This window comes from Tamandua tetradactyla, chromosome 1, assembly GCF_023851605.1.
Source record: "Tamandua tetradactyla isolate mTamTet1 chromosome 1, mTamTet1.pri, whole genome shotgun sequence".
Lineage (NCBI taxonomy): Eukaryota > Metazoa > Chordata > Mammalia > Pilosa > Myrmecophagidae > Tamandua > Tamandua tetradactyla.
The window spans coordinates 81,395,731-81,422,022 of NC_135327.1; the positions used below are offsets into that span (position 1 = coordinate 81,395,731).

The 26,292-nt window shown below is 37.6% G+C and overlaps 1 protein-coding gene and 1 long non-coding RNA gene across 3 annotated transcripts in view; one reads left to right on the plus strand and one right to left on the minus strand.

Moving 5' to 3' along the window:
• SUGCT (succinyl-CoA:glutarate-CoA transferase) overlaps positions 1-26,292 on the minus strand; it is an 878,065-nt gene that overhangs the window by 247,175 nt on the left and 604,598 nt on the right. The window lies entirely within an intron of this gene.
• On the plus strand, positions 20,456-24,492 carry LOC143649329 (uncharacterized). Its single transcript, XR_013158951.1, has 3 exons — positions 20,456-20,528; positions 23,566-23,676; positions 24,313-24,492. It is a non-coding gene; the product is annotated as an uncharacterized LOC143649329 (long non-coding RNA).

The window sequence follows — 26,292 nt, forward strand, 5'->3', positions numbered from 1 at the left end:
TAGGATTTGCCATGTAATTGTAATCAGTTACAATTATTCTGCTGAATGTGTTGCCCCCAAGCCTACATCATTCACAATGGAATGAATGCCACTTGAAGGTCTTCAGCAACTCTCAGAGTGAAGGGAGCTGAAGGGCCTTAGCACTCTGACACCTTCAAATCCTTCCTCTTCTAACAATTCCACGGTTACATTGACAATCACACACTTGAAATGACTGCTGATTACTCAAATTATTTTTCTTTTTCCTTGAGAATAATGAGGTTTTTCATTCCTATTCCAGTATTTCTTAGCTATTGGATCTCCAGCAAGTCACTTGAAATTTAACCTCAATTTACTTACATATAAAACTAATTTAGTTACTGATTCCTAGGTTTCTTTCTTTATTATATTATTTAAATAATAAAGAGGATGGCATATGAAAATATATTTTACAGCATCTAGACATAATAGTCATTTAATAATTATTAACTACAACCTTCCAGTCTTATTTTTTTTCCATTTTAGATAATAATATTGGAACCAAAACTATACAGAGAACTTTGAGGGGAAAGAAACAGCTCATGTTTTCAAGGGTTAATTAGTTCCTAAAAATGTAAAACATATTAAATGGTGTGGGTGACTTTCAAAACTAACAGCAAACTTTTCTATACCACCAGCAATGCTAATTCACTTTATTTTTTGTGCAGAGAAAAGGGCTCACTCTTAATATTTGAAAGCATGTCATACACAACAAATAGGATAAAGCTAAAGTGGAGGAGAGGATGCAATTTTTTGAAATTACAGCTTACATTTGATTTTATTATCTCTAGAAAGCTGAAAATTGTGTTTTCTCCCAATGATCCTCATGTATTTCCTAACAATTTATGAACTATAGTGTACCATAGAATCCACCTCTCTATGCTCTAAATTCTATGAAGGTCATGTATTCTACCCAAACTCTATTGAAAAGATGAGCAATTAAAGCACAGGCAGACAAAGTTCATTCTACAACCACATTGGGTATTGTTCTATACTTGACACTATGTCCTTTGAGGTCTGATTTTAACAAGGTCCCCAAGGCCTTCCGTTTTTCTGTTCACTGTCCTTCTAGGTTCTCCATATCTTGATAAAAAAAATTAAATTTTACCCACCTGAGAATTAAAGGGCATGTATTAAAACATTCCCATAATAAATCATCCCATTTACTTTGTTAGGAATGAAGGTTCTGGTTAAATGATTTCCTGAATAGCTGAGAATTGTAAAAAAAAAAAAAATTGTTTTAATCCTCATTATTAAAAAGTTATCAGTAATTTATTAATATATATTGTACTGTCTTATAGTCATAAAAAAAATAACACCTTTGATCATCAAGGAACATGCAATGCCCTAGGCTCCATTTCAGTAATCTGACTGTAGAGAGACTAGGGAGATAGGCAGATAGATAGACAGATAGATAGATATAGATAGATTCTATTAGATTAAATTTTTGGTGGATTCAGGATTCAGTATACATAAGAGGTGTGTTTTTAGGTAAATGCTAATTTTTTTCATTTTTGTCATTCCCTCTGTGGAGACCCAGGGCCTGAGCTCCTCCTTCATATTGAGAATAAGTTATTGCATGTAGGAACCTACGATGACCAGGACAGATGTTAAAGGTCATCAGATCTCCTCTGGGGAGAGAGGGAGGGAGAATGTACAGATGGTACCATAAACAAAGCATTGAAACTCCCTTCCCTTGATCATATTGAAAACAAACCTCCATACCCCTGTGTCACGAGGCCTTGCTGAAACTCTGTTCTCACAACATTGTCTTAAACCCTTATAAGCCCTTGCACTTCCTACCCCTGTACAGAACTCTAACTTCCATTTCCTGATCAGCTGCCATGGGAAAAATCTCTTTTTTGTAAGTCCCAATAAAATTCATGTCTAACTCCATGCCTGACGTTTTCTTTGGTCTTTAGGCTGCCCCAATCCAAACCCTCCAAGAGCTGGATTGGATCACCCTCTTTTTCTTAAGTTTAATATAGGAAAGAAAAAAAAACACTCTAGTAAGTTCTGAATTTCAGTTATGTTAGTAAAGGAATTTTGTGTTTATTTTAACAAGTGGTGGTATGGCCTTATTTAATATTTTAAAAACAACAGCACAATTACCATTAAGCTGTGGCACCTTTCCTTAACTGTTGCCATCTATAATAATGAGCCATACAAACTAGCATGTGCCAAAGCATGGCCCTCAGGCACTAACTCTGTGAGACGTTGCAAGAAATAAAGATGCCACAGTCAAACAAATGTAGCAGATGATGGTCTCCACTTGGAGACTCCTGTGTACTTTAATTTAGTAAAGGCTCTGCAAAGTCCAGCAGAAAAGAAGCTTGTTTACATTGTATAAGCCAGTGCTTATACACTTTTTAGCAGAGCATCTATTTACATCCTCTGAAGTGCCATTGTAAAAAAAAAGAAAAAAGGCTGACATAGCCACTTGGGATGCGTCATCTACTTGAATGAAGAACTCGACAAAATTAAGAGAAAGCAAGAAAATGAATAACATCCCTCACAGTCAATTGGATAATGGGGTAGGATTTGAAACAGTCATAGCCTTTGGTTGGTTTATGTTTGTTTGTTTATCTTTCTTTTTTCCCCTCCCCAAGGTTATTTCCTGAATGAAATTGTAGGCTTTCATACAGCAGGAAGTGTAACACTCATAGATATATGAATTAGCAAGTATAAGGCATTCAAGACCTAACAAAAACCACTGAAACCATTTATAAACTGAGAGGACAGCCCATAGCATTCAATATTGTGCTATTCTGAAATACTGTGTGCCTGATAAAGAAGGAACCAGCAAATGTGCATGCTGGCTGTTACAAGAAGGTTACACCAGTTGATCTTATCTTTCAAGAATCAAACCATCAGAGATGAATAAAACAGAATGTCAAGAAGTCATTGTTGAAGGTCTTTATCTTTGTCTCTTCTCCAACTATCCTAGGTCTAGAAAACAAAGTCATGGTAGAGCCAGGTGAATTCTGACTCCCCACATAGTCAGAGGACAAAACTGCTTAAAAGTTTCTTAGCGGCCCCGAATAATGCAGTGGGTCACTCAGTTATGCATTATCGTCCAACACCTCCACTAGCTACTGCAGCTGTGTAAGCAGCAGCAGCCCTGCTGTTCTGATGGCCTACACTCTGACTTTCAGTGTGAGATGGTTCACACACAGAACCTCAGAGGCACTGAGGCATGGTTTATAAGAGCAGTTATTGAATTTGGCTCCCTAGGATTTAATCCATGACTTTAAAATCAAAAATATACTTGTAAAACACAAATGTAATTTTATTTCTAATAACCGTAACAATGATAAGCTAATCTTGTTGCATGCTACCATATGCTAGGCATTGTACTAAGAGATGTAGGTAGGTTTTTCTCATTTAATCCTCCCAGCAAACTTGTACAACAGAATCTATAATTATTCCCACTGTACAGATGAGGAAACCAGGGCACAAGGAATTTAAGTAAATTTCCAAAATTCATGGAACTATCAGGAATGGAGATGATATGGTGTTTAAGGCAGGTTGACTCAAAATCCCGTCCTCTTAAACTCAATATCAGGCTGTTTCTCAGAAGCAAAATAAAGGTTCTTAGTTCTGTTTGGTAATCAAAGTGAAAATAGAAGTGCTTACTGGGGTTGCTTACTGGAGCCCTTTAAGAGGCAACCATTTTGGAAAAAGCTTTAGAGCCAATAGAGCCCACACAGCCAGAGACTTTTAGAGATGCAGAAGGAAAAAAACCCCAGGGAAGCTTTATGAAATGAAGCTAGAGGACATTGCCATATGCCATCCCAGTTGAGAGAGAAATTCCAAACTTCACTGGCCCTTTCTTAGGAGTTAAGGTGTCTTTTTCTGGATGCCTTAGTTTGGACATTTCTATGGCCTTAGAACTTTAAACTTGTAACTTAACAAATTCCCTCTTTAAAAGCCATTCCATTTCTGGTATATTGCATTCTGGTAGCTTTAGCAAACTAAAACACAAACTTTATAATACATTATCATGATCATGTACATTGCATTAAATAAAATATTAACAATTAAAAATGACTATGAAAACAGTTCTAACCTAGTGATGAAAGCAGCAGCTCTGCCTACAGACTGAAGACCAACTCTATACTTAAAAGCTGTGTGACCTTGGGCAAGTTCTTTACCCTGTCTATACCTAAATTCCTTTACCTAAAAATGAAGACAATAAAAACACTGTCTTATAGGTTTGTAAAATGGAAGTAATAATAATGCTTGCCTTGTAAGATAATGAGGTTTAAAGGAGACAATATATGCACATGCCTAGAAAAAAAACTTGGCAGATAGTCAAAATAAATTAGCTATTATTAGTAGTTTTGTTACTACTACTACAGCAACTGCTGCTACCATGCAATTCAATAACTTAACTCAGATATTCTGTGGTTTTTCTCCTCACAGAATTATTGCCTCACGAGAAATAATGGGGCACATGTGATGTAGGGAGAGCATTTTATTTAAAATAAAACCAATGTTACACACGAAGTTTCAATAACTTCATTTCCTAAAGTTTGTGAAATGACATCCACTTTGCTCCCCTTTCAATCACCTCTACTATTGATGACATAAAATGGAAAACTTCCTAGGGTACTATTTTTAATAAGTCACTACTAACCATTATGATATGGCATGGGAATATAAATGGCACTTTAAAAGAAAATTGAATTTGCTGATAAATTATGCTAACTTGTTTTACTTTGAATGAGGGAATGACTGATTGTTTACAGATTTGCAGCCTAATAGTCTTTTCATTTTCAATATTGGAAAAATGAATTATACCTCAAAGCATATGGTCATTCTGGAGTTTTATTACTAAATCTGATGTACCCTGACTATAAAAATGTATGAGAAAGCCAGGAAATGTGCAGCAAATGTATAAGAAGATGCCTTCCCGTGCTTTTAACAGTAGGCAGTCAAGGCCTTGTGCAGAACCAAATATGCTCAGGGGGAAATGTCTGAAATGCATGCCCTTCCCTAAATTCCACTTCCTTCCCCAGCCTTGGGTTCTGGATCAGAGGTGGTACATTGCTCCAGATGGAAACACTGACATGTACGCTGTCGCCTTGAGGATTGCCATAATTAATCTTAAACTGACATGAGGCAACACGGAGGCTCACGATGGAATTTGAAGTCATAAGCACAAATAAATTCCCTTGGCCCAAAATGGAACCACACGTAATAAACTGTTTAAAATCAGGATTATTGTTCAAACCAACACTCTAATCCCAAGGGCAATCCAGAATCACTAGGATTTGCTGGTCTTTTCTCAGAATACCCCATTTCCAAACGCTCAGGTTGGGGTTTGCCAAAATAAATGCAGTTTTTAAGGGGGAGCAGATGAGGCAGAAATTGACCCCTGTTTGTCTCACCTATTACAAATCAAATGTCCGGCTTATTTGAGAACGGAATCTCTTTGAACAAAAGATTTTCCTAGATTTTTTCCCTATCTATTTATTTATTTATTTATTATGTTAGTATTCCATCTCACTCAGCAAATATTTTGAGGTCAATAATAGACAATAAAATAAAATATAAATTACAAAATCAAGGACAAGTAAACTAAGAGCTAAGACCAAAGCTCAAGTATAAGACGAATAAAACAGAATCTATTTTAATCTTCCTGATGGTCAATGCCAAAAGAGAAAAGGTTTCCATGAATTAAGTCAAAGGGACTAAAACTACACAGACAGATTTAAATGAGTATTCCAAAACTACATGTAAGAATATTTCAATAAATGTGTGTCTAGTTAAGACTTATAGATTGAAGCTACATTAATCTGTTCCCTTCACATATGTCTCTTTCAGGGCATCCCGCTGCCCTTTCCCCCAAGGCCTCTAGACTCTCTACAGAAGGAAAGCTCTATAGACAATGTTTCAGTTTTGAAAATACAGTCAATGTTTCCATTTCAAACCAAGGGAAATGATCCATTATTGCCACTGGATCATTACATTGCCAATAATGCATTTTTATTTTGTTAAAAGATGCCCTATTTTGAAATACGGGCTTATCAAGAATTCAGAATTAAGGAATAGAGAGTTAAGGCTTAAAATGTATAGAGTTTCTATTTGGAGCAACAGAAATGTTTTAGTAATGGATGGTAGTGATTGTAGCACAGCGTTGTGAATGCAATTAATAGCCCTGAAGTACATATCTGAATGAGGTTAAAAGGAGAAATATTAGGTTGTACATACGGTAACAGAATTAAAAATTTTAAAAACTCATGGAACTACACAACACAAACAGTGAACCCTAAATTAAACCATGGACTATATATGTGCTTTCATCAATTGTAACAAATGTATCACACCAGAGCAGGGTGTTAGTAATAATTTAATAATGGGAAACACCTATTTTATGTAGGATTTGTCTGTGAACTCACAACTTCTCTTAAAATATGGAGAAGAAGAAGAAAAAGGAAGAGAAGGAGGAGGAGGAGAAGGAGGAAAAGAAGAGGAAGAGAAAAAGTGTGCTAGAAAGCAAAGAAGTATTCAAAAAGAGAGACCGGAAAATGACTTCTCTGCTTCACAGATTTACCTAGGGATATGACCATAGAAACATTCCCAGTGAGAAAGATTGCATTTTCTAAAATGGCACAGCACAATCTCCCATTCCACATGTTCATACAACATTGACAACTTCTCCATTTAAGGGTGAGTCTGTGCTCCCATCTCTTAAATCTGGGCAGGCTTGAGTCTACCATGGAAATGATTCTATGTGACTTCCAAAGCTACATCATAAAAGGTGACAGAACGTCTTCCTGGTCCTCCTGGAGCACTCACACTTGGAGCCAGGCTGTGAGGGTGCCGAGCAGCTACAAGGAGATGCCATGCATAGGTGTTCCCACCAACAGCCCTAGCAGAGGTCCCAGCTGACAGCAGTGCTGGAGCCTTCCAGGTGACTGCGGCCCCAGCTATGATCTGACTTCAGTCACATGAGACCCCAAGTGACACCCACCTAGGTGGTCGCAGTTACCCCTCAGAACCATGAGAGGCAATAATATCATGATTGTTACTGTCTTTAAAAAAAAAAAAAGGGAATTTGGAAACAGCTCCTTTCTCATTAGTCAATCCAAGGTATTATGCATGGCAAGAGTTCACTAACTGTTTGGTGGATGAAAATAGATCCAGCTCTTCAGGAATCAGAAGTACATTCACAACCCATATGAGTTGTTTTCCATGCTACTTACTGAGGGTTTTATGCTCAAATTTGAAAGTGTTCACATGTAAGTAAGATAAAGTTAAGAAACAGTGTGTCAGAGAATAAAATAATACTATTTATATTCTAAGGAGCAAGGGGAAAAACTTAACATGCAGTGAGAAGCTACTCTGTATCAGACCCTGATCTCTGGTACTTAGATACATTCTCCAAATTAGCCTTCGCAATAATCCCAACCATCTATCACTGCCATTGTTTTACAGATGAGAAAACTAAGGCTCAAAGAAGTCAAATAATGTGCCCAAGATCACAGAGCCGTCAATGAACACAAGTCCACATATATGGACTTGGCAAAGATCATGTTATTCATACATACCTCAAAAGAATGTTCACATTCAGGACACATGATACGAGGCCCATTTTCAAAATGAGGAAACTAAATATTCAGAAAGCCACGCTGGCTTTCCAGTGTATGCTAGAGCCAGCACTTGAACTTGGGTTTTTTTCTACCACGTCATAGTTAATAAAATTGAAAGAGTATAATGTGCAAGGTTTGCATCAGTGATGGAAAATTTGTGACATTCTAAAGGCAGAAATTAAGTTAATAAGTAATAAAAACGTATATTCTCTTCCTTGTTCTTTCTTTTTTTTTTTACCCTTTTTGGCTTGTCATAAAAATAGACTTTGTAAGTTTATTTGTGAATTCAACTATTGTACTGAAAGTACAAAGGGTTATAATTGAGATAAACTAAAAACATAATAAATGGACTAAAAATACACCATTTTCACAAGCGAAACCACAATTTTCTAGGCTTCATTCCCTAGAGCTAGAGAATATACTTCTAATGAGCTTTGAGTAATCACATAAATTGAAAACCTAACCTTGTAATGCCTGATAGTGATCTAAACTACTTAGCTATGTTTTGTATTATACCACAAAACAGTGGTTTGTTCATGAAATGTAACAAAATATCATGTATTACTCATACTTTGGCCTTAGGCTTACATGTGTTGAAACCATAATCCCCAATGTATTTCAGAGTATGTTTGGACAACCAAAGTTACTCTATGAAAATGACCCAAAAGGAAAACCCTATTCCATTAAAAACACAAATTGCTAAGAGTTAAATGTTTAAGTATGGCCTAGAGTGTATAAAGAAGATTTGAAATATAGTGTTCATTTTTCCCACTTAAAAAAAAAATGAAAAAGGAACATTCAGGAACCATACAGGAAAGTTGTAAATTAGCTATATCCTTATCCACTTCATATATGTTGCATTATGTAATGTGGAAGAAACCAGATACCACATCCCAACAAAGGGTCATTTGATTCCAAGAGCTTCACACTTGGAGGAGAAGGGGCTGTCCTGGTTGCTAGATGGCTAGATGAAGAAGACTTTTCAGGATAATATTTAGGGGTCAACATCAGAAATCGCAGGTTGGAGGTCATTAAGTCAAAATACCTGAAGCCCATCTTGGGAATGTTTATGGATAGTGTTTGGACAGCAAATTCTTCAAAGACAGTGCTGGGTCAGTTGAGAATGTGGGCAGTGGGATGAGATGGAGACTGTATTTGAATCTCAGCTCTGCAATTCTGGGTCTCAGGTCCATGATACTAAGGGTCTTAATTTCCTCATCTCTAAAATGGGAAACAGCTCTTCCCTCACAGGATTGCAAGGATGAAACAGATCCTATGTGTAAAATATTTACCAAAGCCTCTGGCACCTAGAATGTATTTAACAAGTTTTAGCTGTTATTATTATTATTAAAACGTTTATATTTTGTCCTTAATATAGTGCCTATAAATATCACAGGCTCAGTAAACATTTGCTAACTGAACTGACCTTGGCAGCTAACAGCTTGAAATCTTATACTGTTCCACTTAATTGTAAAGGCAACTTTTAAAGTAGCATTATTCGAACTCAGGGAAATATTGGTTTGGACATCAAATAAGACTGGGAACTGCTAGGTTAAACAAATCAAAAATTTTTTTTCCTGCAGAACTTTTCAGAGCCTTTAATGTGACAGTGTGAATTATGACTCTCCAACACAGGGGAAGGATCAGTCTGCAGTGTTTTGCAAATTTATTGTGTAGTTTCCTCATCTGCAAACGTGATTTTACTATGTGATTTCTAAATTTCTCCCTCCTCCTTAAGAGGTTAGAATTCCAAACATTTTTCCAGAACTAGTTACACACATGCATACAGATAAAAATGAATGTTGATTCTCCCTTGAGATGAGAACAAATTAGATCTTTCTCTATTTTCCATTCCAAAGTCCACCCAAAAAGAATGCAATATTTAATGCTTTATCATGCATACAGAGTAACTTTAGCTTTCACTTGTGCATTTGGAGTTTATTTTTAAGTCATTTTTGATTTAATATGCCTTTTTGGAAACACACTGTCATTAAATCCAAGATGCTAAAGCTAATAGACTCTATGAAGAGCGCAGGATCATGTAAAACATTCTGAAAACTTACTTTTGGATAGGTTTCTCATTAAGGCAAAATGTTATCTAAATCTTCATCCTCATCAACATTTAATACTGAAAAGCAGGTAATGAAATGATCACCTTTCTCTACCAAGTAAAAGAAAAGCATGCGGTGCTCCATCTTTGCCTCTCCTGCCCTCTCTCACCACGGAGAGACTCTTGCTGGATGCTCTCTATTCCTCAGGCTCAAAGCTGGTGAATCCTAAACTCCCCCTTTAGCCATTCCCTCTCTTCGAGCTCATATTTCCATCTACATAATGGGTGTCCTTACACAGTCACCTCAAATTCAACATTTCCAAAGCCAAGCTCATTGAGGGTGAACTCAACTTTTTCCTCTTCATCCTGGTATCCTTACCACCCCACCTGGTAAGTCCCCCTTGATTCTTCCTTCTTCCTCATCTTGCATGTCCAATCAGTTCCCACCACTTAAACAGACTGCTAGTTAATCCTCCTTCCAAGATCCCCACTGTACTGCCCTTCTTTACCTCTTCCACATCATTTGTCTTGCCTATTCCAACAGCTTCCTAAAAAGCTTTCTATCTCTAATTGTGGCATTCCCCCACCCTCTATGCATCCATCCTCCAGCTTCTAGAGAGATATTTCTAAATGAAAAGCAATTGCCATCATGCTCTCCTTGTTACAGTCTTTTGATAACTTCCCATTTCCATACGGGTAAAATCCAACCTGATTAGCATGCTATAGAAGGCCTTTCATAATCTGACTCAAACTATTCTTTTAGCCTCACTTCTTACTAATTTCCACTTTCTGGACTATAACCTCTCAAAAGACCCTGCCTTTCTTGAGACACACACAATATCATTTCTTCTATCCACCATCTACCGTCGGCCATGTTCTATCTTGTCTAACTGGCAAACTAAAACATCTTTCAATATGTTCCTCTCGCCCATCCCGTGAAGCAGCCTCACTTCTACCAGTGTTGTTTCTCCACCTCTAGGTTTCCCCAACAGTTCGTCTCTTCCTTTAGAACCACCATTTTATGTGGGATCTCTAAGTGATCCTCTAGATCAGTCTCTTGAAGGTGTCTGGTTTTCTCTCCATTTCCTGGTGCTCCACTCAATCCTATACAATGCCTTCTAAATAGCGGGTGCCCATTAATATGCGTTGAATAAAGAATAAATGAATGTCTGAAATTAAAATCAATTTTTAGCCCTGATACTAGAATATTAATGCTGGAAGAGCATATTTAAATATAAGGAAAAGCAGCATTCAATTAGCTAAATCTACTCCCAAAAGAATGTGGAATTTATAAATATACAAACATATACAATATAATAATACACATACGTACATATGTATATGTTAAATGGAAAATGTGAGTTACGAGGTGATTCTTTTGTGTCTCCATTTACTCTGAACATGAAGACTTAATACTTGGTTTCTTGTGCCATTGAGTTGAATGCTTTGAGAACAAGATTAAAGTCATATTCCATACTCAGAGGAAATGTGTCACTATGAAATTGACTGGGGGAAGAAAATATGAGTTCTGGTTTGCTTGCTCAGACAATTACTTAAAATTGCCATAGACACTTTAAGGCTGTTTTCAAGGCCATCATCTTACAATGACAGAGCATCATTAAGTATTTCACCACCCCAGAGAAGAATACTTGCCCCAGTGTTAGGAAAAGCTTGGAATTCATTAGGCTTGATGCTCTGGGGCAGCTGCAGGTGTTGCTCTGCCCAGCAGAGGGCGCATAGCCCCAAACCGTGCAACACAGGTCAACAAAACTGGAGGAGCTGGGTGAAGTTGTTTCACACACCAAAGCCTCTGAATCCAGGTCAGTGTACTGACCTCCTGTCCTCGCCTGCTCCTGGGGCTCTGTTCTGTCCTTCCCTCTCACAATGAGGTGTTAGTGAACTTTCAGATCTCAGGCATACCAGCTTTGGAGCAAAGGGGAAGAGGGCAAAGGGATCGCTGTTCACTTAGGAGGGTCGTCATTTCTTAGAAAAAGGAAACCTTAACTCACTCCTCCTTGGCATTACAACTAAAGAGAAGTATCCTAAACAAGACATATCATCTATTTTGATTCCTTCCTCCTAAGAGGAAGCTTTCAAAAGGCCCCATTACCCCCATTTGAATGAAAAGGATTTTCTAAATTTATTGATTTAATTTAGCTATTTTAGGTATTGGAAGTGCAACATTAAGGTCAACAGGCTATTACGTTTCAGGGGGAGTATATGCTTTTTCTTAAATACATCATTTATATTTTATGAGGGGCAACTATTAGAGGAGAAAAAATATGGCAATCTACCACATTCTAAAGACAGATGCTTCTCTTGCCCAGTTTAAGAAAGAATGAGGGCCATTGATTGAGAAAGTCAATTTTTTTAAAAAAAAATCAACCAAACAGACTCATATAACTCTCAAGATATCCCACAATTTTCTCTATCTAAGCCTTTTTGGGGGACCAAAAGTACATCACAACTCTTACGAGGAGATTGTTTGTCGACACTCTCTGTTAGTGCCAAAACCTGCTGTGAGAGAAGAGAGAAAAGAAGCAGACAGGAAGGATTGTCTTTTCCCTTCAAAATACACTCCAGGCAGAGAAATGAGAAATCAGCATGTAATTTTACCCAACACCTTTCCCCTCCTGTGCAAGGGGCTAGAAGCAGAATGGAGAATGACCACTGGAAGACAATGGGTCCTCTGGAATGATGCAAGGACAATGCGGCGGCCTGGGGAGTTGGTGAGTGTTGGTGTGACTCATTGTAAGTTGCACAAGTGGGTATGCTCTTCATCCTGAAATCACTAGTAGCTACTGAAGAATTTGAACAGGGGAGTGCCAGGAGCAGACACGTACGTGCCTTGGGAAGGTCACTGTAGACATAAAAGATATGGAGCAAGCTTATAGATGTCAAATGTCACACTGAAGTTCATGTTTACTACTTATGAATAAGGCCTAGCAAGGTAATGAATTTACATATCAAAGAAGAATGGAGTGTTTCTCCATTCCTAGTCCACCAGGGTCATCGTCCTTGACACAGAACACAAGGCCTAGAATCATCTCTACCCAGAATAAAATCTCAAGTGATCTGACTTACAAGCCTCCTTTCCAATCATAAAAGTATTATTTATTACCCAGGAACTTAGTTTCATTTCAACAAATACTTAAAGCTACTATCTTTAAATTATTGTACTCAACTCTGTTGGGAACTCCAAGATAAATAAAATGCAGTCTCTGCCTTTTGGAAATTCAGAGACCTACTTTAAATCAAGTAGAGAGGAAAAACTTGGGTTTTTTTTCTATGGGTCACCTCGGACAAATAAAAATGCTATTTAAAGACCTTTTTGTTATCATTATGTATTTTAAAATACATTAATATGTATTTAAGCCTTTTTAATCTTTTAATATGTTAATATGTATTTAGCCCTTTAATCTCTTAACACCCAACTCTCCAAGCATAAACATATAGTTTGAATTCAGGAAAATCAAATTTAATTCAACATTTTTCAAAGTCTTTGACATTTTTTCCATTGTTTTAGGCTGTATTTCCCCTAAAAGTAAAGGCTAGATTTCTTAAAAGCACACCAGCACCAAATTAGAAAATAACTATAAATGAAACATTGTCTAATTCCTCCTAGAATCCAACTTCCTTAGAGGCTCAGATGAGCGTTCTGTTCCCGTAAGTCCTACATATGTTTAGGCTGACTATACCAACTCCCTTACTCTAAATCCCATCAAATCTCAAAAGCAGTCATTCAGTGGTATTTGGGAGATTCCCCATTTCTAGGAAGCAAGTGGGCAAGTTCTAGAGGCATTATCCTGACCATACCATTGTCGAGGATGTGGAGATGAACATAAGTAACCCCTAGGTGAGCCTGCTCTTCCAATGGAAGGGAGAGAAAATGCATCTAGAAAACACAGAGCAGTTGAGAAAAAGAATAGAGAATCCCAGAAGGCTCATGAAGCCAACTCATGGCTTCCTATTGCTTCAATAACTCAGTTTTTGAATGCAATGCCCAACTGTTTGTGTGTTTATTCCCCATGCCTGGAGCAAGTATATAACTATTTCCTGAGGGTACTACAGTCTGATCCTATATTACAACAAAGATGAGGGCAGAAAGGGAATGTATTTTACTACAGTTCCCATCACAACTGCACAGCAAAGTTAAGTTCAGATCATTTAAAGCGAAGCCATGTCTATCATTCAAAGTATTGTTACATGTAGAGGGCTTTGAAATAATGACATTAACGAACATTTTAGTTTCAGTATAAAATTGAAATACAAGTCTACAAAAGGCCAAGTGAATTATTTCTAATTGGAAATGTTAGATGCTTTAAAATAAAAACTTTCAGCAAAGGGCAATTCTGGGTCTTTAAATACACTTTGAATGTGGTCATTTTAATGTTTAGATTTCATTTGGTGTTATAATTTAGAAGCTTGGGCTTTCTGCTGCAGAGAGCCTGTCATCAAATACTGGAAGGGAGAAGAGTGAATCGCTGAGATATTCCACATCATGGAATTTCATATTAATGAACCACAATATGAAGCCGGGGTATTTTGTAGTTCATCCAATTATTTCAGTAACAGACTCAAAACCTTTAGAAAATTCTTCTAAGAAGTATTATTTTGTTGCTCAGAAATCCCTCACAATAGTGCTACATGGATTAGTGGCAAGGACATATGTACATAATGGTTACAGACCCCTGGGGAAATCTGGTATCTGCAGGCCCAAGATCCCTTCCTTTGGTTTCTGATCAAACGAGTTAGGAACTTTAGGTCAACACAACAAAACATCATATAGGGCGGGCCAAAGTGGCTCAGAAGGCAGAGTTCTCGCCTGCCATGCCAGAGACCCGGGTTTGATTCTCGGTGCCTGCCCATGCAGAAAAAGAAAAAAAAAATCATATAAACTAGAATAAAAAGGGATTTTTATAGTGCACCTCCAGATATCAAACATTATACATGCCCATGTTATACAAGTATTATCCTGGAAACTATTACCTATGAAAGCATCTGTTCTAGTTTGCTAGCTGCCAGAATGTGATATACCAGATATGAATGGCTTTTAAAAACGGGAATTTAGGGTGGGCAACAGTGGCTCAGTTGCAGGGTTCCCGCCTGCTGTGCTGGAGACCCAGGTTTGATTCCTGGAGCCTGCCCATGCAAAAAAAAATTTTTAAGAGGGGAATTTAATAACTTGCTAGTTTACAGTTCGAAGGCTGAGAAAATGTCCCCATTAAAGCAAGTCTATAAAAATGTCCAAATTAAGGCACCAACAAGAGGTTACCATCACTCAAGAAAAGTTCAGAGCCGATGAAGTGTTCAGAGTTTCTCTCTCAGCTGGAAAGGCATATGGCTAACATGGTAATGTCTACTGGCTTCCTTCCAGGTCTCTTGCTTCTTGGTGCTCCCTGGGGACATTCTCCTTCTTCATCTCCAAAGATCACTGGCTGGTAGACTCTGTGGTTCTCATCATTCTAGTCACTCTGCTCTGTTGCTATCCTGTTGTTCTCCAAAAGGAACTCTCTCCAAAATGTCTCCTCTTTTACAGAATTCCAGTAAACTAATCAAGACTCATGTAGAATGGATGGAGACACATCTCCATCTAATCAAGTGAATACTCATAATTGATTGAGTCACATCTCCAAGGAGATAACCTAATAAAGTTTCCAACCTGTAGTGCTGAATAGGGATTAGAAGAAACTGTTCCTCCCACAAGATTGATTAGGATGAAACATAGCTTTTTTAGGGTACATAAATCCTTTCAAATCAGCACAGCACCTTTATATCATCTACCTATGTATGGCATTCTAGGCATGGCTTGGATGTATTAGTTTCTTAACGACCTTAAGCAGTTTTGAATTTCATGTGAGTATGTGACCCTTTCTCTTCTTTCTTTCCAGAATTGGTTCATTTATGTTGCTATATGAGAACGCCAGTGTTTTGGGTCATGTTTCAACCCCAAAATACTGGAAAAGAGTACAGAACAGAAATAGTTGAAAGAGTTCCTGCAGATCACCTATCTCAAAGTAAAAATGGCTTAAAAACAAAACAAAACAGAATTACAGAATTCTGGGTACCATTTCATGGGCATATCTACTTCCTTTATATACAATTGAATGCTCATTCAATTAAATATAATCCATAAGGCTTATGAAGAAAAACATCTTTATCTTGATTCTTTACAAATTCTGAATTTATATATACCCTTGACCAAGAAAAGAAAAATGATTTACACTGATTTTAATGAATTTTACTTGAATTTAACTTCTTCCCAAAGGGATTCAAGGCTCAATGTTTTGCATCACATAGGAAGTTAAGTACTACGTCTTCTGTGTCTCCCAACAAAGAAAAATGAGCATGGACTGCTACAACTTTATCCCAACAAATGATATAAAATCCCTGGAGACCAAGCAGATGCACAAAGGTTTTCTCATAAAACTTGTGACATTTACAAAATTAATACCTTGGATGACATTCTGCAAATGATGTGGTAACAGTCAGCCCTGATAAGCCATTCATCTAGCAACAATGATGTGTGGGATTCGGGTGGAGGGATTTTCAGCACATCCTCTTCAGTTTGGTTAAAAAAAGACTTGCATGAAGTAACTTCTCTTAGATATGCAGAGATCCAGCTTGAATCTAAATTTGGATTCACATAAGCCTGATGAACAGGTGGATAAGAACTTAGGCTTTTATGCTTTTGTTGTTGGATTTTTTCCTTGTTTTTATTTGTTTCCTTTGGGGGAGGTTTCTTGAAAAAGAGTAATAAGATGGTTTTGCATACACATCCAGGAAGTGACTGTAATAGGAAGAACAATGTGTTGCCTATTGCACCTGTAGGTCCTGTTACCAGTCCCGAAGAAACAATGTCTACAGGGAAGCTGATGTGGTCCTTCCCATGATGACCACAAGGAATGGTGCTTAAGGGAAGTATAACTGCAAAGAGTAAGGAGTATTCTCCTTATCTATTCAGAACCTAGTATGGCTTCTCCCCCACAGTGAGAAATTCAGGGATCCCAGTACCATGTGGGTACCTTGAAGAAGCTTGAAGATAATTGATACTAGCTTTTTAGAAACAGACATCAGCATTCTTGAAGTGGGCCCAAGGAGCCATAACTGAAAGGAGGCTGTAATGGTCAGGTTCATGTGTCAACTTGGCCAGGTGGCTGGTACCTGTATGTCTGGTTGGACGAGTGCTGGCCTGTCTGTTCCTATGAGGATATTTCATAGAATTAAATCATAAGCATGTCAGCTGCATCTACAGCTGATAGAATTAAATCATGATCACATCAGCCACAGCCACAGCTGATTCCATTTATAATCAGCCAAGGGGCTTGCCTTCTGCAATGAGTGGTGCATAATCTAATCACTGGAAGCCTTTTAAGGAGGATTCAGAAGAGAAAGGCTTTCTTCCTGCTTCAGCTGGCAAGCCTCTCCTGTGGAGTTTGTCCAAACCCTCCATCAGAGTCATTAGCTTCACAGCCTGCCCTACAGATTTTGGACTCTATGTTCCCACAACTATGTGAGACACTTTTATAAATTTTATATTTACAGATATTTCCTGTTGATTCTGTTTCTCTAGAGAACCCTAACTAATACAGAGGTAATGCTGCTAACTGACTTCCTGGGATTTGGACCTTAGAAAGGGGAGCTAAAGTAGGGAATATAAGGAAAGACTGCTTAAGAGTAGGACTAGGAGGAAGGGCAAGATGATGGCATAGTGAGATGTAGAATTTAGCTAGCCCTCTAGAGCAGCTAGTAAATAGCCAGGAACTGTCTGGAACAAATGTTCAGGGGACATTCTTGATCAAACACACAACATACACCAGTCTGGAACAGGTAAAAGGGCCAAGATCACAGTACAGAACTTAAGTAAAGCCCCCAAATGGTGGAGGCTGGCACCCCTCCCCTACTGGCACAGCAGGCTGTGTTGGAGATACCTCCCTGTGTGAAAAAGAAGCAGTCTATACTAGGAGCAAGGGAAGGTAGCTCAACTAAGCTCCAGTTGTGGTTTTAATGAACAAATTTGGACTGCTGAATACAAACTCTGAGCACAGATAAACCAGGAGTAAACAGGAAAGGAACCCTGAGGCCTCTCCTGGCAGAGAAGAGGCAGGGCTGACTGAAAAAAATAAGGGAGGCTTTTGGAGTCAGCTGAGCTCAGAATACTGGAATAGGGCTGTGCTCAAGAAAAGGGGCACATAGAGCTGGGTACCAATTACAGTTCTTCACTGGCAAACCAGTGGGACTGGAGACTGGCTCTGCAAAGGGATTCCCTTTTTTTTTTAATCCCTTCTAAGCAACTCATTAAAGAAAGACTCAGCTATTTCATTTTCTATTGTCAGCACTGACCCAGGCAAGGGTAGAGTTAAGATAGATCTGAGAGAAAAAGTAATTATAAAGTGAAGGAGATAATTCTCTAAAGGATTTATCTTCTCCAAGAAAAGGGAGAGGTGGGGCCCAGCTCAAGTGGCAGGACTCATTCAGAGAATTCAGACCCTAGAAGTTGGAAAACAGGAGTGACCTAGCCTACCTTCTACCTCAGCCTCTGTCTCAACTATGCACCTGGCAGGGACAGGGTGTGCTGAGAATTAAAGGCAACAAATCACTTTATGCTAGTGTGGAGCTGTGTGCTTACAAGTACTACTGGGCAGGATAGGAAAAGCACAGAGTCTAGAGGCTTCCCAGGAAAGTCTGACAACTTGCTGGGTCTCATCCTCAGGAAAATTTGATACTGATTACACCCTGCTCCTGAGACTAAAGCCTGACTTTGGTCTGGAAAAATCTGATTGGGGTCAATCATATCTGAGAAAACCCTCCTCAAACAAAAAGGCTCCACATAGTCAGGGTAAGAACCAGAAAAACAAGAACTGAAAAGTTCTGATCAGTTAAACAGAAGCTATACTAGAGATACAGAATAAGTTGAACTGAATACCAAAACACAGATAGGGAACAAAACCAACCAACAAAAAAACCCTAGGTAAAAGAGTGAAAGTGACCCTTAGAATAAACAAATCAAGGAAATCAGATTCCCAGACACCAGCAAAAAATTATGAGTCATACTAGGAAAAATAAAGATATGGCCCAGTCAAAGGAACAAACTAACACTTCAAATGCAATACAGGAGCTGAAACAATTAATTAAAGATGTTCCTTTAATCTTTTTAACACTTTAAAAAGTGTTAGTGAGCTATAGGACAGGACATATAAATCCTACACACAAAAGAACAGATAGGGAAAATAATGGAAAAATATGAGCAGGGTCTCAGGGAATTGAATGACGACATGAAGTTCACAAATAGACATGTTACGAGTATCCCAGAGGGAGAAGAGAAGGGAAAAGGAGAAGAAAGAATAATGGAAGAAATAATAACTGAAAATTTCCTATCTCTTATAAAAGACATAAAATTACAGATCCAAAAAGTGCAGCATACTCCAAACAGAATAGATCTGCTCTAAGGCACTCACTAATCAGATTGTCAAACGTCAAAGACAAAGAGAATTCCAAATGCAGCAGGGGAAAAGCTATGCAACACATACAAGGGAAGCTTGATGAGATTATGGATTTATCAGTGGAAGTCAAGCAGCAGTATGATATATTTAAGATACTGAAGGAGAAAAACTGCCAACCAAGAATTCTATATCCAGCAAAACTGTCCTTCAAAAATGAGGAGAATTTTTAAATATTTTCAAACAAACAGACACTGAGAGAGTTTTGTGAACAAAAGACCTGCTCTACAAGAATACTATGGAGAACACTATAGGTAAATAGGAAAAGACAGGAGAGAGATTTGGAGAAGAGTGTAGAAGTGAAGACAATCAGTAAAGGTACAGAATAAAGTGAAGATGCACGCAAAAATGTGGATGAACCTTGAGGCCATTATGTTGAGTGAAATTATCCAGAAACAAAAGGACAAATACTGTATGAATCAACATTAATGAGCAAACTTTGAGAGTTAAAGTTGAGAACACAAGTTTTTAGGAGCCAGAAAGAGGGTAGAGATTGGACATTTGATGAAGAATGTTTAACAGGATTGATTGTAAAGATCCAGAAATGGATAGCACATTACTATCTGATGTAATGTATTGAAAGTACATGAACAAAGTGGAGTGTAAGTGTAGTTGAAAGAGGAAGGCTAAGAGGCATGTATGACACCAGAAGGAAAGAAAGAAGATAAAGACTGAGTCTGTATGGTTTAGTGAAACCTAGAGTGGATAATGATGGTGATTAAATGTACAAATATAAGTATATGTTTACATGAGGGAGTTGAAAATGAGATGATATATGGAAAAAATACAATCAATGAAAACTAGTGTCTATAGTTGTCCATAGCATTGTAATATGCTTCCATCAAATGTAGCAAAGGCAATATACCAAAGCTAAATGTCAATTAGAGAAGGATGCAAGAGAAAGATATAGAATTCTTGGTGTTTCTCATTTTTATTTTTTTATTCTTCATTTTTTCCTCTTCTTTCTTTGAGGAAGAATTGGAAATGTGCTCATATGCATTGTGGTGGTGAATGCATAACTTTTAGATTATACTGGGAACCACCGACTGATTACTTACTATGAATTGTATGGTGTGTAAATAAAACTGTTTAGAAAATGAACAGAGAGATACAAGTGCTAGAGAAAATGTGGAGAGAGAGATGTACCTATTCACTGTTGGTAGGGAAGTAGAATAGTGCATTCCTTCTGGAGGGCAGAGTGGTAGTTCCACAGGATGCTTAGTATTGTTTGTCATAAGATCCTGAAACCCCATTATTAGGTATATACTTGGAAGAACTAAAAGCAGGGACACAAGTGAATTTACACACTGGTGTTGATGGTGGCAGTATTCATGACTTGCAATGGATGGAGGTGGCCTAAGGGTATATCAACTAATGAAGGGAAGGGGTAAATGTAGTGTATATATACAATGGAATATTGAGCTGCTGCAAGAAGGAATGAAGTTGTGAGGCATGCAACTAGGTGGACAGACCTTGAGGACAGTATGTTGAGTGAAATAAGCCAGAAACAAAAAAGAGAAATATTATAATGCCTCACTAATATGGGTTAATTATAATGTGCAAACTCTGAGAATTCAGTTCGAGAGCATCGATTATCAAGGGAAGGCTTATTGTAAAGGTTATTAGATTGTAAAGCTTTTATAGTGGTCACATCTATTCTGGAGTTGTAATAGTTATTTCTAAATTTTGAGATGCTGAGCTCTTTCTGTATAATCCAGTTGTCCCCTGGAACTTCAGGTATCTGTGTGACACCTGAGATTTAGAGCTAGAGTTCTGCAGCATTACCCCATACGGCAACTATTTAAAAAGCTGAAAAGAGATCAGACTTCAATTGGAGACATAAATGAAGCTGATCTAGTTTGGATGAAGGTAAATCAGAACTAAAGGGAAAAGGATGATTTTGACTGTGTATTAGAACTTCGACGTCTATGTAAGACCAAAGGAAGAGATGTTTATTTGGTGCAAAATTTATATTTTCTGAAGCACACTATTTTAACTTGTACAGTCAGTTTACTGGAACACCATAATTACATGGAACATTGAATAGGGAGTGAGATTTTGCTGGTATGTACAGGTTAGTATGATGCCCTGAAACATTTTAGAGAAATCCCGGCAAAAAATAAAACGTATTTGCAAAGTTCCCTTGAGGGATAGGGGAAAAAGTGGAAATATTAAACTTTCCCACTTGGGAAATTCCAGCTATTCTTGCAAACAATGGGAACTACCAATTTAAAAGGCCAAGTCCTTGATCTTGGGGCTTGCCCTTATGACACTTATTCCTGCAAAGGAGAAGCTAAGCCTTTTTTATAATTATGCCTAAGAGTCACCCACAGAGAACCCGTTATGTTGCTCAGATGTGGCCTATCTCTGTAAGATAACTCTTCAGGTAAACTCACCACCACTCCACCTATGTTGGATATGACTCCTAGAGGTGGAAACCTCCCTGGTAACATGGGACATGACTCCTGGGGAGAAGCCTGGCCCTGGCATCATGGGATTGAAAAAGAATTCTTGACCAAAAGGGGGAAGAGAGATGAAACAAAATAAAGTTTCAATAGCTGAGATGTCAAATAGAGTCAAAGGGTCATTCTGGAGGTTATTCTTATGCAATATATATATAAATATATTCTTTTTTAGTTTCTAGGGTATTAGAATAGCTAGAAGGAAATACCTTGAACTGTTGAACTGTAATCTGGCAGCCTTGATTCTTGATGATGATTGTATAATTATACAGCTTTTATGGTTTGACTGTGTGATTGTGAAAACCTTGTGACTGATACTCTCTTTATCCAGTGTGTGGGCAGATGAGTAATAAAATAAAGACAAATATAGAAAATAGGTGATAGAGAGAGAGAGAGAGAGAGAGAATGGGGGATAAGGTGTATGGGATGTTTTGGGTATTCTTTTCTTTTTTTTATTTTCAGAGTAATGAAAATGTTCTAAAATTGACTGTGGGGATGAATGTACAAGCATATGATGATACTGTGAACCACTGATTGTATATATACTTTGCACAGATTATATGTTTTGCAATATATTTCAACAAAATTGCATTAAAAAAGAGTGAGGATTGGGGCCCAGAATTATACTAGTGAGTAGAAATATTAATGCTTATTATGCATTATCTACAAGCTGGTAAGCTTAGGGAAACATGGTTTAGATATCAAAAGCAGCTGAGTTTTTAGTTTGTTTCTAGAAATGGTGAGAGGCTTAAAGTAGAAAATCAGACAATTTGGGGAAAGAGAAAGACTTGTAATCAATAAGACTACTCACATTACTCAGAATCTTGCCCACAGAGGAAACCTTGTACAACTAACCCATTCTTATGAAGGACAGAACAGCCTTCCAAGCAACCAGCTTTGGTATTGAAGTTAATATGACATCCAAAGCAAAAGCAAGTAAATGGCCGCAATTCGGTGTAAAAAGCCTGGCTATCATCTACCTTCCCATGCTTCATTTCCTTGAATTTATGTCAAGACATTCCTCACCCTTCGATTTATAGAATTTCTAGAATGCACAGGCTACCCACATACTTCTCAGAAAAACTCCCCGTGAGACCCTGTGGTAAGGATAGCAAATGGTGAGCAAATCTAAAGCACCCGCTTCTGAGGTTTCCATAAAGTACACAGCAGAGCTTCTTCTTGTGGCATCTGAAATGGGCAGCAGAAACAAGAAACAGCATTTTATTTAGAAGGGAGACTAGAGGAAGGTTAGCCTTCTTTAGTTTTCTCTTACAATTCCAACTCCACAGCTACCATCATGTTTAGATTTGTGGATGGAAAAGAAGAGCTTGGAGATTATGGAGATCTCTTTGGGAATCATTAGAATTAATATTTTTTGTCAGTATTTTGGAAGTTCAAATGCTCCCTCTCTTCAACTCAGATTAGAGAGAACTTTTCAATTCTAGGAGTCATGTATCACAGATAAGTGGTTTGAAATTGGCAACCCCTATACAAATGTGCTGTGTTTGGGATGATGATTGACATTCTCCAGTCAAAGTTACAATCTTATATCACCCTCTTTTATCACCTGATTTTCCAAAATAATATCTTACAGTTATTTCTTATTTCCCATGCATTCCAACACTCACTTCCAGATTTATGTCTCATCACACCCCCACCTGCTCCAACCACTCTGGATCTACTATTTCCTTAATACCTTCACGCCTATGTGAATGGTACTGTTCCTCTGGGGCTTTTATCCAGTTTCTGCTATTACAGATGTCTCTTTAGGTCCAAATCAATATCAGCTCTACGAAAACTCCCTCCATTCACCTTTCACAAGAGCATCTGCATCTATTACATTAATATGGCATGCTGACATATTAAAATTAATTGTGTATATGTCTGCCTGTCTCTCTGAGCAAGTATCAAGTCATTGATTTCTTTTCTTTTGACAGATAAGGTGATTAGAAGTGCTCTGATAAATCCTGACTAGCCATGACCTACCAGCAGAATAGGGCATTCAGTACACAGAGGGGACCTGCCATGTTCCAATACTTAAGAAAGAGGTATGACTTCAGTATGGTGAATGCTAAGGTCAAGTTACATTTTCCCACTGCTATACTTCTGGCAATGTCTAAGGATGTAAGTGTGAATGTAAGTGGCTGTTAGCTTGGCAGGTGTTAGACCTTTGCAGAGATTTGGGCCAGCAAGGGTTTTATCATTCCTAGTGGACAAAAAAAAACCACTTGTCTGTGAGAAACCACTCATACCATGTGGCAGAAATGGAAAAAAAGACAGTAATGAATTTTTCAGTCTTTTTCTGTGCATTTTAGATTAAATAAAACTTTGAATATCTCTTTTGGGCAAATTGATAGGAGGGAGAAGATGATAATCTTTGGGGAGTCCTGCTGGAATAATGAGAAATATGACTTATGTAAGTTAATACCGACTAGAAGATGCTACAGTAACTCCATATCTTCGTGGCATAAAATGACAAAGATTCATTACTCATCTATGCTGTATGCAACTGAGGGTCAGCAGTGGACTCTGCTCCTTTCAGTCATTCAGGACTCAGCCTGACAGAGAAGTCACCATCTCAAGTATCTTATCAATCCATACCAAAGAGAATCAGAGCTCTGTAGGGTCTCAGACTGGATATTAAATGATTTGGCCTGGAAATGACATACACTCTTTATCCACAGCACTTTGGCCAGAACTAGTCACATAGTTCCATCCTACCAAAAGAAAGCCAGCCAGGAAGTGCAATTTTCCCATGTTGCCAGAAAGCAGAAAGCTGGAAATATTTGGTAAACAGCACTGATGACTATGACATGACCTTATTTGTACCCCAAGCTTGTAAAGTAGATCACACTTGTTACAATAAATGCAATTGTAGTTTACTAAATCAGGTTTTCCTGTTGATTAATTTAAATGAATAAAATTCACACTGTTAATAAATGTTGTGGATAGTCTCTATATCCAATATGAAAGATTCTAGAAAAATTTATATGCATCTGAGTTGCCCCAACAAATCACACAATTAGATCGGTAAAGAGCTTTAGCTAAAGAAGTCAGAACAAATCAGATCCTTGTTTGATAAACATATTAGGAAAAGTTAATTCAATTATTAACAATCAGTTATAAGTTAAGTATTTTCTTTTGAAGGGAACAGAGTTTGATGGAAAACAAAGATTAATTAAATAACAAAAAGATCTTGTTCCTCATCTTTTACCTACCTGCTGTATATAACTTTGAAGACTCTTAACCTTATGTGCTTCAAATTTTCTACCGAGAAATGGATAACATTATTTCATTCAATTATCAAATATTCATTTAGCACCTACTGGATACAGGCACTTGGCTGCATTGGTAATACAGAGTTTCAAAAAACAAAACAATCAAACATGATCCTATATCTCATGAATCTTATAATCTATTTACCACTAGTGGTCTAAATTACTTGTTCTAACTACTCGAATGAAGCTTTTAAAAAGGTATGGATATGAACACTTTGATACTTAATAAAATAGCTGAAAGAAGCTCTTCCTCTATTTCCATTTTCTGGGAACTCCAGCTTGCAATGAAACATATGCCCAAATATTAAAAGATATATCAAACAGTGTGTGGCCCATTCCTGGAGATGTGGAGTTTTATGTTTTCATGGTTAGCTTGTAGGAACTTAAAGAGCTCTCCTTTGAGTTCCCAGGTATTCAATTTAGAATAATTTGTACATATGTGATGTATCCAATTTCTTAAGCTATGCATGAAAACTTGCATTGCAGCAGAAGTATGCAAACATTACCTAAATGCTCTCCATACATTCACAGAAGTGGTTACTGTCCTTTGTGCCTCTCTGGTCCTTTCAATTCTGGTAGTACCAATGTGGCTTCCAAGGACATCGTGTACTCCCAATGCCTATTGTAGTTTGATTTTCAGCTCTTTTTATTGGAAGGAATGAATAAACTATTAAAATACAAAGGATCCTTTTAAAGCTACAAAGGAAATGTGCAAAAAGCAATGAAAAGGGTAAGAAACTATTTCTAAATTGAACCATTTGTTTTATTATTAACAATAACAATAAAGTAAGTTACACAGCTCATAAGTCCTCCCAGATGAGACATCTGTGGGATTCACTGGTCTGAAAGGAGACCTAGCTTATAAACATGTCAGCCATGTTCTGAATAAAATAAAGATTTTGCACTACATAGGCATGGGACTATTTGTTCTTCAACATTTCAAGATTTCATGTTATTTTAAGATGCTTTTCCTTGCAATTAAATGGGATGTGTTTTTTTCCAGCATCTTTGGAGAAGCAAAAGGTACCAGTAATTGCTCATGAAAAAACATAAATCATTTGAGCTACTGTGTTTAATATCTTAAGCTACCAACCATTGGTGTAAAAATCTAAATCCTGCCCAGCTCACAGGATGAGGTGTAAATTTACAGGTGTAAATTCATCTATGTTATGTTTTACCTTTTGTTAGTAAAGGCCATCTAGCTTTTGTAGTAAAGGTAGTGGTGTTACCACATTTGACCTTCTAATGTGTTGAGATACCTAAGTGATTTTGAAGAAGGATGAGGTGGTGTAGCTGTGGCCATTTCCTAGCCTTAGACTCAGTACTTAATGCATTTTACTTTTCATAGTCACAACAAAAAAAGAGAGGGTGTTATCTAGTAGCCCA